We start from the raw sequence: 16,928 nt of genomic DNA on the forward strand, positions 1-16,928 counted from the left end.
GTTTGAAATAGATCTCAGAGTGGCCATTCGGGTGGAGTACAATTGTTTATCCTCCTCCGACATGGACTCAGGGGGGGATGCAGTGTATTCTTTGATAAGATCCCGCTGCAGCCTGATGACATGTGCCATATAGTTCAGAGACCTTACTGAGAAGGTCGCTGAACTAAAGACTCACTTCCCTAAGCGATCCATCAAACGGGACTCTTTGCTCGGTGGATGGGCTGAGGGACTCTCCTGAGCCAATTCCCTCTTCGTGGCTGCCGCTGTCAACATGGCATCTACAGGTGGGCCCTTACTCCAATGTGACCTGTCTGAGGGGGGACTAAGAATCCTATCTGGTCGCTTCGGTATTGGCTCCACGGTGTCTGGATCCTTCCACGCCCTGGTGGTAATGAGGTCCACCAGGGGGTCGGCTGGAGGGGACACCCAGGAGGTAGATGGGCCTGCCTCGAATGCCTCCAGAAACACGGACTCATCAGAGGAAGACTTAGGGGCAGACCACCCACCTCTGATTCTCAGAATCTCCATGATGTCTCCAAAGGAGACATCCTCAGGGGGCGATCTTGGGGAGCCTTCCCCTTCCTCCAAGTCCGTGTCCTCGGTTAAGGACTCAGGAGAGTCCACGTGCCTCCTTTTGCACTTATGCTTGCGGGGAGCTTCCTCGGGGGGACTGTCCGAGGAGGCCTCGCCAGCAACATCTTGTTCCAATGGAACTATCTGTGACATCGAAGCAGGCTGACCCTTTGGCCGGGTGATGGAAGCCTGGCCCAGCAGAGAGGGAGTGCAGGGAGGAGTCGATGCAAGGACCAGGGGTCCGGATGCTCTCAACAGAGCCCTCTCCACAACATGGAATGCTGAGGGAGAGCCACTCTCCAATGGATCCAAAAGTCGGCTCCCACTCGGATCCGATGAAGGGATCGGAGCCGGCGCCAAGACCGTCGGATCCGAGGGACCAGTGTGCTCCGACCTGGATGGAGCCGAAGGCACACTGAATCCCCCGGATCCAAAGCTCGGACCACGGCTCTGAGAGGTCAGATCCGACAGGCTCGAGGGCAGGGTCGGATCCGAAGTACCAAGTACTGTCGGCGCCGACCCACCTCCGGCTCCAAGGCTGCTCGGCTCCGAGCGCTCCAAACCCGGGTAGCGGGTCGGAGAAGGAACAATTGGGTGGAAAAAAGGTGTCGAGCTCCCCCCCTGAGGGGGGGGGAGGCAAGAGCACTCCCATCTGCAGCTGGGCCTGGATGAACCTTCGCATCATCCGGTCCAAGTCTGCATCTGATAAACTGAAGGTAGATCTCGAGGAGGCCACCAAGGCAGGCCTGGAATGCCGCCTCGATGACCTCGATGGAGATCGGGTCTCCTCCTCCTCGGGCCCCAGGGATAAAGAAGGGGATCAGAGCCGAGGAGGAGGAGACCTAGAAGCAGTGGAGGGAGAAGCCCGCTTAGCTGGCGGGGCTGAAACGGAGGTCTCGGCCCGCCGCTTCTGGTGCTTCTCCCTCCATTTCTCCCTCCTGGCCTCCCTGTCCTCCGACACTTTAGCGGGAGTTTGAGTCCCAGTCGGAGGCAGGGGGGCAGGAGTGGCAGCCACTACAGGCTGTGGTGGAGCCACGGGAGCAGCAGAGGTAGTGGAGGCCAAAGCCGAATCCGGGGGTAGAAGTCCCGCCAGGACCAGCTTCGACCTACATTCTTTCAGTGCCCTGGGGTTGAACGCTGCACAGATAGTACAGCCCGAGGTGAGGTGTTCAACCTCAAGGCACCGAACGCACCGAGTGTGGCCATCAGCCGGGGAGAGCTTATGGCCACACTCGGTATATTTAGAAAATATGGCTTTTGGGGCCTCAGCCATTCCTTTTTTTTTTTTTTTTTTTAAATTAAAAAAAGAAAACAACTACACACACACACAGGCCCCAAAAGACACGCAACAAACACTCACACACTAGCGACCAGCGAAGGGAGGGTACTAATTAAAAAATAAGGAACCTAACTCAGACACACTTTAAAAGTATTAATTTAAACTAAAAAAGAAATTCCTGACAAAAAGTACTTAGAAAAAGGTAACTTTTTCCTCACTTATCTGAAGAGCTCAAAAAGGATCCAGCCATCACAAGCGCGGCAAACTAGATCTGAGGTCATGGAGGGTTAGCAGGGGATTATGGGTGAAGGGAGGAGCTAGGAGCTCAGATCCATTAGCTTGAAACAAGTTGCCGGCTCGGGTCCGATATCAGATCCGTAACCCACAGGTTGCTGACAAATGAACATCCTACTTCAGATCATGAGTTTCATTTAAGACTTTCTCTGTTATGTTCTTAAACACCACTGTCTTTCTAGTTGCCTGCCCCTTATGTTAATTTGAACATATATCTCATTTCCTCTTTGTTTTTACTGGCTGGTGTGAGTAAGCACAAAATTATCATTTTCTGAAATCACTCCTCTTCAACTATTTAAATTTATTGGCCATCCTACTGTATTCCGTAGTACCAGAATACAAAAGTGACCACCCCCTTTCTATCTATCTTGCTGTTTTAAAAAGAGTGACTCTCCACTAAAACTTAACTTTTAGACAGGTAAAACTTAAGTTACCTACTTTCACATCTAACTCCTCTAGTGCACACTGCAGTGTTTAGGATAAACCATTTTTTCATCTTACCTTTAAGCATCTATTGCAAGACCACCAGTTATTAGAGAGCCCACATTCTGCCTCTCAGTAGTCATCTTGGGATTAGTGCTTCAGTTTTCTCCTGGTGAGAGAAGGAGTGCAGTTACATTACTTCCTGGAGACTGCTGATCACCAGAAAGCTTAATAACTGCTTTATATGTGACAGTTTAGAATCTGTGCTGATATTCTGATCCTGGTGAAAGTAAGAGCAGAGTGTATTGATTCCTGACTCTGTTTGGAGAGTAAGTGTCTGTGCTTAACATACCTAATTGGTCTGGTTGCTATTCAAGGCATCTACCAGAAAAAGGCTACAAGCCTGCAGACCCTTGTATCATCTGGGACAAGACTGTAGATCACCAAAAAGGCTGTGGCCTGTTTCTGTTCTTGGGATTGGTGCTAAAACTAACTAGTTATAGCTAGAACTAGCCATTTTTTTAATTTCAAGACAAAACTGTTTCCTTGTGCTCAGCACTTGCTCATAACTCATTGTAAGCACTAAATAAACTACAAATCACTACTTCACTTGACTTTCCTTACTTGTCAAGAGGTAAACAGTTCTTAGTACTTAAATTAATAAGCACCTATCCAGGCATAACCATGGGTCAGCTCCCAGTTCTCCTGTCCACCTGATGAATATGGGCATCTTGGGGCAATATAGCAATTGCCTGATGTACATTGACAACCCTCGCCTCCTACCACCCAGCACTACAACCTGTGAGAGATGCACTTATATAGCCAAACTGGAAGCCAAGCTCCCTCCAGCCAAGACTGGACTAGACAGTCAAGAGGAGAAGGTTAACACCTGCACCACACCACATGCAACACAGTCCTTCAAAACCCACACTACCAAAACTCACACATAGAGACACAAAGCACACACCCACATTCACAAAGGCTCTCAATAAAAATCTGCCCAAGCAACAGAGACCTCCCAAGCTGAAACGCAGACAACCTCCCCCCCAACACTACGCAAAATGACACATAGCCCACAAAATCAGTGTGCCACTCAACCTCAGCCCATAAGGCAAAACAATGTACCCAACACACTAGTCATAGGTGACTCCATAGTCAGGCACACTGATGTCCCACTCGCCAGGCTAAACAAGGAGAAAGTTACTGTCAGCTGCCTGTCAGGTGCCAGGATCTGCCACATAATGTAAGCACTCAGGTCACTTCACAACAAGTACAAATATGACTCTGTCATTATCCATGTTGGTGTGAATGACCTGAGATGTACCTCCAGTGACCTGGTTCAAAGCTCTAGAGAGCACCCCTGCATTACCAGGCTATAATTCATACCACACCTTTCGGCCACCTAACCTGGACAAAACACTAAAGGTGGAGGCATGTCCATATTCATTAAGGATATCCACACTTCCAGGCTAGTCGCTCAACATAATGCAACTGAATTTATCCAAGTGTGACTAACACTGGGCAAGACTGCAGTCCAGGTTGTAGCTTGTTACAGATCCCCCACCATACCCCATGACTCTCACTCTTCATTTCTTAAGATACTGGAAAATATTAAGGTACAACCCAATACCTTAATTGTGGGCAATTTCAACTACCCCACCATCAACTGGGAAAACTACTCATATGCCAACTCATTTGCTCAACGTTTTCTGGAATTCATAAATTCCAATGCCTTGCACCAGCTTGTCCACACCCTCACCAGGAGCAGCAATATCCTGGACCTGGTCATTACCAATATGGGTAACTGGTGTTCCATGCCAGAGGTCAATTCCTCGCTGGTCAGATCCAACCACAAGGTAATCACCCTAAACATCCATATCCCACCCCCACCCCCATTAAGGAAACCACCATTAAAAACTACTCCAAAACCAACTTCATATTTCTTAAGACAGAAGTGGCAAACTTCACGACACCCATGCAGATGGAAAATAGAGGTACGACTGCTGAATCTACACAAATGCACTGTATAAGCACATACACGAGTGCATGGATCATGCCATCCCCAACAGAACCAAGACGCTATCCTCCCAAATAAAAAGGAAGCCAATCTGGTGGTCCCGTGCCATAAACAAACTCTACAACAGAAAGAAGAAGCTGTTGCAAAAAAGAGTAAAATCCCAAGATTGGAGGAACTCTCTGGTCACCCTCAGCAAGAAGCTGAGATCCCTCTTAAAATCCTGCAAAGCCAGCCATGAAAATAAAATCATCACTTATTCCAAAGACAACCACAAAGCATTCTACAGCTATGTCAAGAATCTCAATGGCAACACTCAGATCTGCTCTGAGCTACAGCACAATGACCCTAAATATACAGTACCAACCGATATTGCCAACATCCTGGCAGATAGGTTCAGTGCTAACTTTACCCCACTCTCACCCTCCAAAAGGCCCATCTTAATACCGGAAGAATGCAAAGCCCCTGTAATCATGGATGAAAAAGTAAAGACCACACTCTCCAAAGCCAAGAACATAGCATCCATGGGATGAGACAACATCCCAGATTGCGCACTGCATGAACTTCAAAACGAACTGACACCCCACCTAAGTACCATGTTCAATCATAGCCTCACCTCAGGCTATGTGCCTACTGAATGGCGCACAGCTATGGTTATCCCACTCCACAAAGGGGGTGCCACCACGGACCCTGGAAACTACCACCCCATTAGCCTGATGAGCCGGGTCTGCAAGGCCATGGAACATATCATCTTGGACCTTATAAGCAAAGACATAGGTAACCTCCAAACCCTGGACCCCACACAGTTTGGGTTTGTAAAATGTAGAGCATGTCTACTAAATATGATTGACCTCTTTGAAGCAGTCACCAGAGCCATAGATGAGGGCAAGGTAGTGTGCACAGCCTATCTTGACCTTGCCAAGGCTTTTGATACCACCCCCCACTCTGGAATTATAGATAAACTCACTAAACTGGGCATAAATCCCTATGTTACAAGATGGGTGGCCAACTGGCTCATTGACAGAACCCACACAGTAAAAGTAGTCAGCTCCAAGTGCAACTTCAGATCAGTGATGAGTGGGGTACCACAGGGTTCGGTCCTGGGTCCTCTCCAGTTTGGCATCTACTTCTCTGAAGTGCAGGCCATCACAGAATGTCTTTGGCTAACAAGGTTCACAGATGACTGCAAACTGGGAGCCATAATAGAATCACCTAATGATGTAGACATTCTACAAAAGGGCCTCACAGAGACAGATGCTTGCTGTCAAAGTCATGGCATCAAGCTCAATGCCAAGAAGTGCACTGTCATCCCCTTTGGGAAAACCTCAGTACCCATGAACTACCACATAGGCGGTAACTCACTAAACACCAAAAGTGATAAGAGACCTCGGGACACAGGTGAACAGTAGTTCTCCTTTGATAACCACATCACCACAGTATTCAGGAAATCCTTCTATGAGGCACACCTCATCACAAAAGGGTTGTCCTCTACAAAAAAGGAGGTCATCGTTCTTCTCTACCCATCCCTCATCAGATCCATTATAAAGTACAATACCCTATTTGGCATGTATCTCACAAGACACCTGCAACAATTGGAAAGGCCACAGAAGTACCTCACTAAGAGGATTACCAGCCTCAAACAGATGCCATACATAGACCGTCTCAATAAACTCCAGCTGTACTCCGTCGCATATCGCCTACTAAGAGGCAATCTCTGCCTGACATACAAAACTATGTCAAACCCAGAGCTGTTAGACATGCTACACTTAAAGAAATCCCACTCTCACCGAACCACAAACTCCAGGGACCTAAACCTTGTCACCACAATAAACAGAACATGCTGGAGGGATAGATTCCTGTCCTAGAGACTTCCCATACACTGGAACAAACTACCCATTCATGTTAAGCAAAGCTCCTCATTGGCCCTCTTTAAGAAAAATCTTGACAACTGGATGGGAAATAAAAAATTCACCACAGGGATCACTTCTGTGGCACTGCTCGACAGGGGCACAGGAAAATAATTTTCTTGGGTGCCGAAAGCCAGGGAACCTTTTTGGCTAGGCTTATATAAGCTCCAGGGCCGATAGCCTAGTATCTACCTATGAACCTATGAACATGCCTATGAACCTATTAAGGGTTGGGAACTTCTATTCATTATGAACCTATAATGGGCTGAGTGAACTTCTAAATCCTTTATCCTAACACGTGGGTCTCCCCCAAAAAATATCTGTTTTGATCTAGTAATTATCACTGCAGTAATACATAAATATAGATTTTGAGCTAATTGGCTTGGCTTAAAATGACCTGCAAGAGCAGTTAGTCTAGTACTAATCTTTGAACCTGTGAACTTGCTAGCTGACTTGGTGATGAATGAATGTGCATTGCTCAAAACAATGCCCATAATACAAGTAGCCTAAATCTGCCTTTCATATACACAGTCTGGTTTAACCACTAAGGAAAAGACTCTCATGTTACTGTCATTATTTTTGTCTAACATTATATATGTTTACAAGAGAGGGTATAGTCATTAATATGGGATCTGTCATTGGCAAATTTAACTTTAAATCCTTCTTGGAAGTTATTCCTTCAAGTAATGTGGAAATGTTGTTGATTTCAAAAGAAGGACTCTCAGTTACTGACCTAAGTAAATAATCCTCTTCTTCCTTTAGTGTTATAAAATTACATATTATGGGGGAGATAGTGACCTCATTGTTTATTTTTGTCATCTAGGAATTAAATGTAACAAGCTGCACTGGACATATATTCAAAGGAGATATTGTTCTACAACATGCAAGTGCTTTTTGCAATCACTTGACATCTGTGGACATCAGCTGGACAGGAGCTAGTGACAATGGCATCCTTCCCTTGGTGGAAACTTCTGACAGGTAACCATTTTTGAAACCTTTTAGTCATTGAAACACAGCGCATGCACACACAGACACACACACACACACACACACACACACACACACACACACACACACACACACACACACTTAAATATATAAGTATCTCTTTCTCTCTCTCTCTACATATATATATATATATATATACACACACACATACACATACAGAGTGCCAAGCATTTGGTCTATGCATTTGGTGTCATTTTTGATTTTAAACATTACACCAATGCTTATTTCATAGAGTAATATATTTTTGACCATGCACATTTAGTTTTGTGATGTTAATGTATGTGAATGTTGGGTTAGACTCACAGAGCTAAAGGTATGCTGAAATGTGAGTGTTCTTTGTGAGGTCTCACTCAGTAGACTATAGGACTTTGCTGTTTTCCCTACTGTTGTGAGTTCTTAGAGTTGGAACATATAATTAGCATGGGAACCTTTCCCCTGTAAAAACACTGTTTTATTTGTTTTCCTTTGTCTATGTATTTTCTGTGTTCTGTGTTTTAGATTAAATGTTTTTTAGATGTATTGAGCTTAGGCTAAGTGAGTTTATATGTAACAATATAGACCCTATATATATCGCAAGCATGTGCGCTCGTATGTGGTGTGTGTATACATGCGTGTGTCTGTGAAAAATTTCCACACTATGTTAGAAGGGTAATTGAATATATTAGCTAGTAAATGATAACTGAATTGCCAATACTGCAACATATAAAAAGAGGTGTTCACGAAGCAGCAAATTGTGAAGTTATTTATTTAATTGGGGGCTCAGAGTATGGGCTTTATCCCAAAACTCAAAAACTGTATAGTTCAGTAGTCCAACTGGGACTTCTTGTGGATGTAGCCTGAGACTAAACTCAGGTGAAGATTTATTTTGTGGTTCACTGAACTGTCTTGCAGGAGGGTTTGCATGAGTTGGACTTTATGGTGAAGATAAACAAGGTACTGTTTTCTTTGTTTATTAAAAGTCAAGTGAACTGTAATTTCTGTTGTTTTCTGATCTGCATAACAGATGTTTGTTTTATACAAAAAAAATCTGCCTCCAGTGACTTATAGACATATATTTTTCTTTCTTTCTGTAGCTGAATTTATTCTGCAATAAATTTCTGCTGGTCATTGTTTCTAAAATGTGAAAATCTGTTTTTATCTAGCTAGCTATCTATCTGTCTATTTGATCTATTATTTTATCTATCTACTACACGTGCTTACACACAGACACACAAATACGCCCACATACATATGTATATACTTTAAATGACTGAAACTCCCAACTGTTGATGTCTCTATTGCTGTTACCTAAAATCAACAAACAGCACATCAACAATACACCACACATACTTCATACGTACCTCAGTACATGCAGACGTTAAACATCTTTTTTGTTGGGGGCAAGCCTTATACACACACACACACATATATATATATATATATATATATATATATATATATATATATATATATATATATATGTATATATGTATACTAACTTTGATATTGCACCGTTCCTGCGATTGTTGATCTCATATGCCTTTTGACCAACTGTTTTGTCAACCAAAAGTATGTCGACAATCCAGATGTCAACATTAGGGAGTTTCATTTATTTTATTTTAAGCTCATATATATGTGTCTGTGTGTGTGTGTGTGTGTCTGTATCTCTCTCTCTCTCTATATATATATATATATATATATATATATATATATACATACACAGACAGGGAAAACTAGTTGCACAGGAATGACTGCTCTTGATGTTGGCATACCACTTTCTAAAATAGGCCATTTTCACAGGTTTTATGTACAATCCATGTCAAACAGCAATTTGCAATCTTATTAAAAATAAGAAAACAAGATTCAAACTGGAATTGCTTGTTTAAGCTAGGGTTTATTAAGTTAAAACAAGAGATGAGTGCTTTTGCCCTTGTCACAGATCCATCAGATTTGTTGAAGCATCATTGTTTCTGGGATTTTGGTGTCTGTTTGTCTACTTTTATAATAACTCACAGTTGAGCTCCATTGAATATATATAGGTCTGTGGATGGTGTCCTGAAGGTTTGAAAGCAGGCCAGAAATCTGATCCTTGGCAGGATATGTCCCATATACCGTATTTCCCCAAAAATAAGACCGGGTCTTATATTCTTTTTCCTGACGAAATGCACATTAGAGCTTATTATCAGGGGATGCCTTCTTTACTCACACCATACAACAATCTACCTTTTGTTAATTTATTCATGTACAAAAATTGGCATTTATTAACGAACACAAATCGACATTTCTTCATGTACAAAAATCAACGTTTATTCATGTACTTTTCTATTATTGGACAACAGTTCTAATAACGGGTTGACAGTTGTGTGAGAATTCTACATAAACAGTGCAACAAACATTTCAACTCCAGAATATCTGCACCTTGGCTTTCACAGTTATTCAAATACAGTCATGTCATCTTCTTCTGGAACATTATCATAAGTGTCCAACCCCAGAATTTTGGCCTGAATTTCTTGCGACTCCATTTCCTGTAGCACCATTGGCCCCAATCTGTCATGCCTAGCAATAGAGCTCGCCTTAAATAAGCACTGCTTGTCCAAGTAGCCTGCTTGTAGTGCATTGGCAACACAGCTGTCAGTGATTTTATCCCATGCATTTTTCACTCAAGTCATGACCTCTTGCAGGCTAGGCTTCACAAAGTTTCAGTGCTGATTTCTCTCCATTCTATTTTCAATGTAGTCATTGAGTTCCATGCACAAGTGGTCCTTGAATGGCTTGTTTATTGCAATATCATTATTTGATCTATTGTCCTCTGTGCTAGGAATTTCTTCATTTCTTTAGCGCTGTGAGTGCTGGCTGAATCCCAAACTAGCAAACCTCTTTCGCCACCTCGCAAAACAAGTGGCAGCATTACATCGACCCACTTCCTTATAAATGCTTGTGTGCACCAGGCTTTTTCGGTTTCAAGAATTAAATGCCTGAAACACGTTCAGTCTTATCTTTCTTGCCCTTACTAATGATTAGAGGTGGGATTTTCTTTCCATCTAGACAAATTGCCAAAATACAGGTAACACGTGCACTCTCGTAACCAGTGGAGGGAATGTAGATTGACAAGGCACCCCTCTGATCAATTGTTGTTTGAGATCAATGGCCCATAAACACTGCAGTTTCATCCATAGCAATCATGTTGGAGAGTTGGTATTTAGAAAAGTCAATGCCCTCAACAAAGGACTTGAATGCAATTGCACGTTTAATAACTTCAGTATCTTCCAGCTTGAACAGTGTTGTTGATCTTCTTAGAGACAGTTCATATCGCTAAATGAAGCCATCCAGCCAGTGTTGTGATTCTTTGAATTCTTCTGGGTATATTTCTAACTGTGGTGCTATTGCAAGGGCAAATGCTTGAATATCAGCCCCGTGCACAACCAAAGCCTTTGCTCTCCTGTTAGCAATCCACTCACAAATTATGTCTTTAAGCTCAGGAAATAATGGTTGCCGACCTGATCCAAACTTACACTTCTTAGCATTTCCCTCATCGGCCTGTTGACTGAGGTTAACGTATGCTGCTTGCCATTTTCGGACCATTTGGAGATGTAACTTCTTCTTTTTAAAGAAAGCCATCAGGTTCTTTCCCCGGGAGTCCTCCATGATTCCTTTCTTGTAATTGACAGAATAGCTCTTTCTTTTTGCACTCATCTTGTCTGGGTGGGGTTAATTGAAGACTTACGTGACCAAAGTGGCAACACAAAATGGTGCCGGTTATGAAGAGAAGACACTACCACAGCTGCTCGTTACCATGAGCGTGCACTTCCCACGTGTTGTCTGTACTTTGACTGATCAAAGTACACCTGCATGGGTTTATGGGCCAAGGAACTCCCAAGTGTGAGTGATGATTAGGGTTACAGTAAGAATTGTGGAGGACTCCCAGTGAAAGGGTCTTACGACTTTCTGCAAAGAGAAGATGTTGGGTGTCTGAATGGTCCGAAAAAGGCAAACAGAGTACGATAACCTCAGTCAACAGGTGTCAATAATATTATTTTATAATTCAACATGTCCATTGTGTGTTGTTGACGATATTAACTGGGGCTTATTTTTGGGGTAGGGCTTATATCATGAACACCCTGGAAAAAACATGCTAGGCCTTACTCTCTGGTTAGGTCTTATTTAGAAAGAAATACGGTAGCTTAGGCTACTATAACAACAATCTAATTAAATATTTACTGTTATGGTAAGCTTACCTACACAGATGTAATTCTCCCACATAGAAAGCTCTGTTTCAGTAACATTCCACCACATAAATAGAAAAATTGGTGCACAAGTGAAAAAAATGGAGATTCATAAGTTCTGCCTGTAACACTGCTATAATTCGACAGTGTATTCAAAATAAACCTATCCCACTACAAATTTCAAATTTATAAGTACTCTTCTTAATGTATCCCTTTTTTGTTAATAAATATTGGTTGTGTTCCAACTGTCTTAAAAATAGTATTGTCTGTAGAAAACAATTTTCAAGTATCGATTATTACAATAATAAGTAATTACACTAACTACTGTAAAAGTTAAACCTATGGCCATGTTCCACTTCTCATTGCCTGTTTCTTCCTTTGTCTCTTTCACTTCCCCCACGCACAAAATTGTCTGTCATTATCCAAGATAAATTAGAAGGTTAACTCTACCACCTTTTTATTAATACATTCTGGTCCTTTTCCACCTTGTTAGAAATACTGTCTATGGACAACACTCTCCAACAATTTGTTATTGCACTTTTTATGTCAGAACTAACTACTGTAAAAGTTAAAGCCATGGCCATGTTCCACTTGGCTTTGCCTGTTTCCTCCTTCTTGTCTTTCATGTCCACCATGCACAGCATTTTCTGTCATTCATCTGGATAAATTAGATGGGCACCCCAACCCAATAAATAAATAATAATAACATCTCCAATTTTTTTTCAGTTCCATTCAAAAAATTGCATTTCACTGTTTTTGTACATAATGTTAATAGGGTATTTGAAACAGAAAGATTTTTTGGAATAGTCAACAGCATCATTTATGATTACATATTTTAATAATAACTATTTACATTGTTGGAGGAGAGTACGGAAGGTATGCTTATTAAATTTTCTGTTTGAGCAAACACACTTAACTACTTATAATCTCTGGCTTTTGAGTAGTTCCATATTGCATAGGTAGGGTTATGGTTACTTACAGTATCTGGAAGTATTCCAGTATCAGGTATATAATTGGAGTTGGATGCTAATATCCAATCTTGGCTATTTTAGCTTCCTGTTGTTTTATCAACTCTAACTATTTGTTTTATCAGCAGGTTTGGGTCAAACAGGTTTATGAAATCATGCTGATTGGCTTCTATTAGTGAGGACTGTGATTTAGACCATTCTGTGATGATATTTGTTAGGATAATATATTGTTTAATGGCATTAGTTAACTATGCTAAAATGTCTTCAAATACTTTGATCTTTTGCTTGATGCTTGCTAGAATATAAATCATGCTTATATGCAATTTTTTATGTTTGCTCAGGGATATACTATTTTATTTTATTTTATTTCACATTGGTTAACCGGGAGAGTATGACTGGATACATGTCCATTTTCAGCGGAGGCCCAGGAAGAAAAGCTCCACATGTACATAACAAGTGTAAATACACAGCCATGTTTATATTGAAATATAACAACATTGTTATTTATGTAATGAAATATTTAAACATTTTGTTTTCAGGAGGTCAAACAAGAAAAGGCTGGAAGCTGATAGTTGAGAAGGCAAATAGTTAGAGATTACATATTAAAAGGGAACAAATAGCCTTAGAGTGGCTAGCACACATATCATCCTTATATTAAATCTTATCAGTAGATGAGAAACATATTAAATCTGAATAGTTAAAGGTTCAGAATATTATTCTTCTAGGATGTTTCTCCTATATGATGTGTGCTTTGAATGGGGTTCTCCTATATGATTTGTGCTTTGAATGGGGTTAGTCAGGGTTTAAACATGGACAAAGCCAATGCGTTTTTAGGTATTTCTTTAGGGATATTTTGAATTGGAATAAGGAGGATAAAGAAGTAAGTTCCGCAGGGAGTAAGTTCCAGTTTTTACCAGTAGAGTTGGAGAATAGAGATTCACCAACTGAATTGTTGGCTTTAGCAGTTTGTACTAGCATTCTGTTGGAGGAGTGGAGGGATGTTAGGTTACTGTAGGGGGTGATAATATTTTTCAGAATGGGTGTACTGCTAGGTTGGTAGAGGAATTTGTGAATGACTATGTGTTGGTTATATTGAAGTTGATAGGGTAGTTCTAGCCAGTCTAGTGATTGAAGATTTAGACAGTGATGGGTTCTATTGGCAGAACCTGTGGCAAATCTAGCTATGTTATTGTAGCAGCTAGTAAATTTGTTAAGGTTTGACTTGCTTAGGTTTATGAAGATGGGAGAGGCGTAGAGAAGGGTTGATAGGAAGTGTGCTCGGGCAATAGCAGTTCTGGCAGATGGGGTTAGGCATTGTTTAATCCTGTATAAAGAGCCTAGTTTTTTGTTAACTGTTTTGATAGTTTTGTCTATATGAGCATCAAACTTCAGATTGTTGTCGATGATTACTCCTAGTAGTTTAGTACAAGGTTCTGGGGAAATTACGGTGCCATTGTTAGATGTAATGGTGAGAGTTGGTGATGTGACCTTATGGGTAGGGGAGAAAACTAATAGTTTGGTTTTATTTGGGTTCAATAGGAGACAGTGACTAGTGAGCCAGCTCTCTACTTTGTTGAAAGTGATTTGGGATAGGGATTGTAATTCTGTGGGTGTTACTAGCCAAGATTAATTCTGAAGAGCCAAAGGTTAGAAGACGTAGTTGTGAAGTAAAGAAATTTAAAGGATTTGGATGTCCTAGTAGTAACCTACCTCCTCTCTTGGAGATTCTGTCCATTCTTGGTATATTATATCCTGCATTAGAATGTCTTCAGTAATATGCTGTCCAAGAATGCAGTTCTGTAATTTTATTTTGTATGGTATATCCATTCATATGCTGAATAAGTAGACCTTTTAAAGTTGGTTGGTTTGGTTTAATTGTTGTATTGCAGAAGGTGAGTTCAGTGTTGGCTTCAGTATCTCCACAGAGAAGAAAATCTATAGGTAATATCATATACTCTGTAAAAGATGGGATTTTAATTTCTCCATAAGTGGTAATTCGTAGTTAGCTTTAGATTCATAGGTTCATAGGTAAGTACCAGGCAAACAGTCTGGAGACTATTTCAAGCCTAGCGAAAAAATTCTATTCAAAAGTCCCCACTAGCCTCAAGGATGGCAAGATAAGATAAACCAAGGGAGACTTTGAGGCTGCCCATCCACTTAGCTAGGTTTTCCTTGAAGGTAGCAAGGGTGCTAGTTTGCTTGACATGCAGTAGGAGTTTGTTCCAGATGTGAGGGATAAGCTGTGATATGAATCTGTCATGCCAACATGTCTTATTTATCTGCTGATGAAGGTTTAGTTCCTTTAGCTGAGATTTGACGTACCATTAGTTCTGCAAAGGAATAGGAGGTCAAATAGAGTTGGATCTTTCATGATTCAAAAGGCTAGGCACAGATCCCCATGGAGAAGTCTGTAAGAGAATAAGTATAAAGGAAGGACTGCCAGTCTTTCCTGATAGCTAAGAGTTTTGAGGCCACTGATATTTTTTTTAGTTATGAGTCTCTGAGCTCTCTCAAGTTGTGTGGTATTTTTAGCAAATATACGCCTAAAGGTGCATTGTATTCAATAAGCGGTCTGATAAGATATGAGTAAAGGGGAATTAAGACTTCTTTGGATCTAGTACAGATGCCTTTAGAAATGAGATTGGCCAGATAAAACACTTTCCAAAGTACTGTGCAGACACAATAGTGAAATGATAAAGAATTATCAACAAGAGTGTCTAGATCCCTTACAAGAGAGTATGTTTGGAGGGGAGCATCTCTCTCCTGCATGGTAAGCTACCAAAATGAACTATGCCACATGTTTTACATTTAATTTGAGACCATTGTCTTTGCACCAGTTGTTAACATGTAATAACCCATGTTGGTGCAATTGTGAGTCAGATGAAGATCAAATGTTAACAACCAATTTGCAGTTGTCTGCAAATTTATTTTACCGTAGGCCCAGGAATATTAGCCTGCAGGTCAAATAGAACAGGGCCTAAAGCTGAGCCGTGTCTTACATGACTGGCAACTTTTTTGCCTTCAGAAGTGACACTTGCAAGTGTAACCATGTGGGTTCTTCAGAGACAATCCCCGGGATTCACAAAGCGTGCGCCAGGTGCAGGCATAGCATCAGTGTTCTAACACCAAATATGGCCACGAAGCGATTCAGGTACGAGCTGCTTCCACAAGCACTACATGTGTACGCTATGCCCGCACAACTCCCGGGCCCTGCATGCTAATTACCCCATGTGCAGCAGTGTAGCATGCAAGTGAAGGTATGTAGCAATTCAGGAAGTGGTGCAGGTGTAGTGTAAGCATGCAGAAATGTAAACCGTAGAAAATGGTTTATATTTTCGCAAACATAAAATCGGAGCCATGACAGCCGACCAAACACATGTATTATATCATGAATATATGCCAATGGCTACATATATAGCCATTGGCATAAAAATGTACAAAATATAAAATTAACATTTAATATGTATAGTCGCACTATCACGACGTGGAAGCGCAGGGCAGCGGTGCGCAAAGGAGATCGCAAGGAATATATAAAAATATAGAATAAAACTGCAGTGAAACACATATCATGATTTCCCCATAATAGTCAGTGGCAGGCATGCTACACCATACTATGGTGCAAGGGTTGCTAAGGGGCAGTGACAGTGTTATGTGCAGTAGCTAGGAATTAGTAGGCAATGCCATGAAAATGAAAGGAGTAATAGTGAATCGCAGATTCCCCGCTGGTGTAAGGATGCACCTCACAGCATAGGGTTATAACATCGAGGTGTGCCCTTGAGATAAAGATGACATCAAGAGAGGGGTGTGTCACCATTGCTGTAAGCACATTGGAGCATTGCTAAACCGGTTTGCCCCTAGCTAGGCAATGCTGCAGGATAGGGGTGTGTTGAATTGGCCATAGCTATGCTTAGCTGAGAGTACACAAGGTAACCGAGTATGCATGTGAATGGAGATGAAAATGCGCGTAAACCCGGTGAATGGGTATGCGTGGCGCACACTGCAGCTGAAACAGGAAGGATATAGGAAAGAAATAAGGAAATGCTGCAGCAGTGAAATTGGAGTACAAATAACTAATTAACACCTAGGAGCCTACAGTGGGCCATTGACAACAGCTAACAAGGCTGCAAGCATCTACCTGCAGAACAGGAAAGGGGAGGGTCTGTACTGCTAAGAAAACAGTAAAGTGTCAAAATAGAACAAAGCCGATTTGCAGTATATCAGCTACAAGGCACATTTTGCCATGACTGGTTAGGGAAAGTA

At 41.7% G+C, this 16,928-nt stretch overlaps 1 protein-coding gene across 1 annotated transcript in view; it reads left to right on the top strand.

Annotated features, from left to right (window-relative positions):
* LOC122811693 (F-box/LRR-repeat protein 2-like) overlaps positions 1-16,928 on the top strand; it is a 1,608,203-nt gene that overhangs the window by 888,355 nt on the left and 702,920 nt on the right. Inside the window, exon 4 of the mRNA XM_044083707.1 lies at positions 7,314-7,468. The gene's annotated coding sequence lies outside the window, so the exon portion shown is untranslated. The remainder of the gene's footprint in view (positions 1-7,313; positions 7,469-16,928) is intronic.

This window comes from Protopterus annectens, chromosome 9.part0 (assembly GCF_019279795.1).
Source record: "Protopterus annectens isolate FY-2018-M chromosome 9.part0, PAN1.0, whole genome shotgun sequence".
In the NCBI taxonomy this organism is placed as follows: domain Eukaryota; kingdom Metazoa; phylum Chordata; order Ceratodontiformes; family Protopteridae; genus Protopterus; species Protopterus annectens.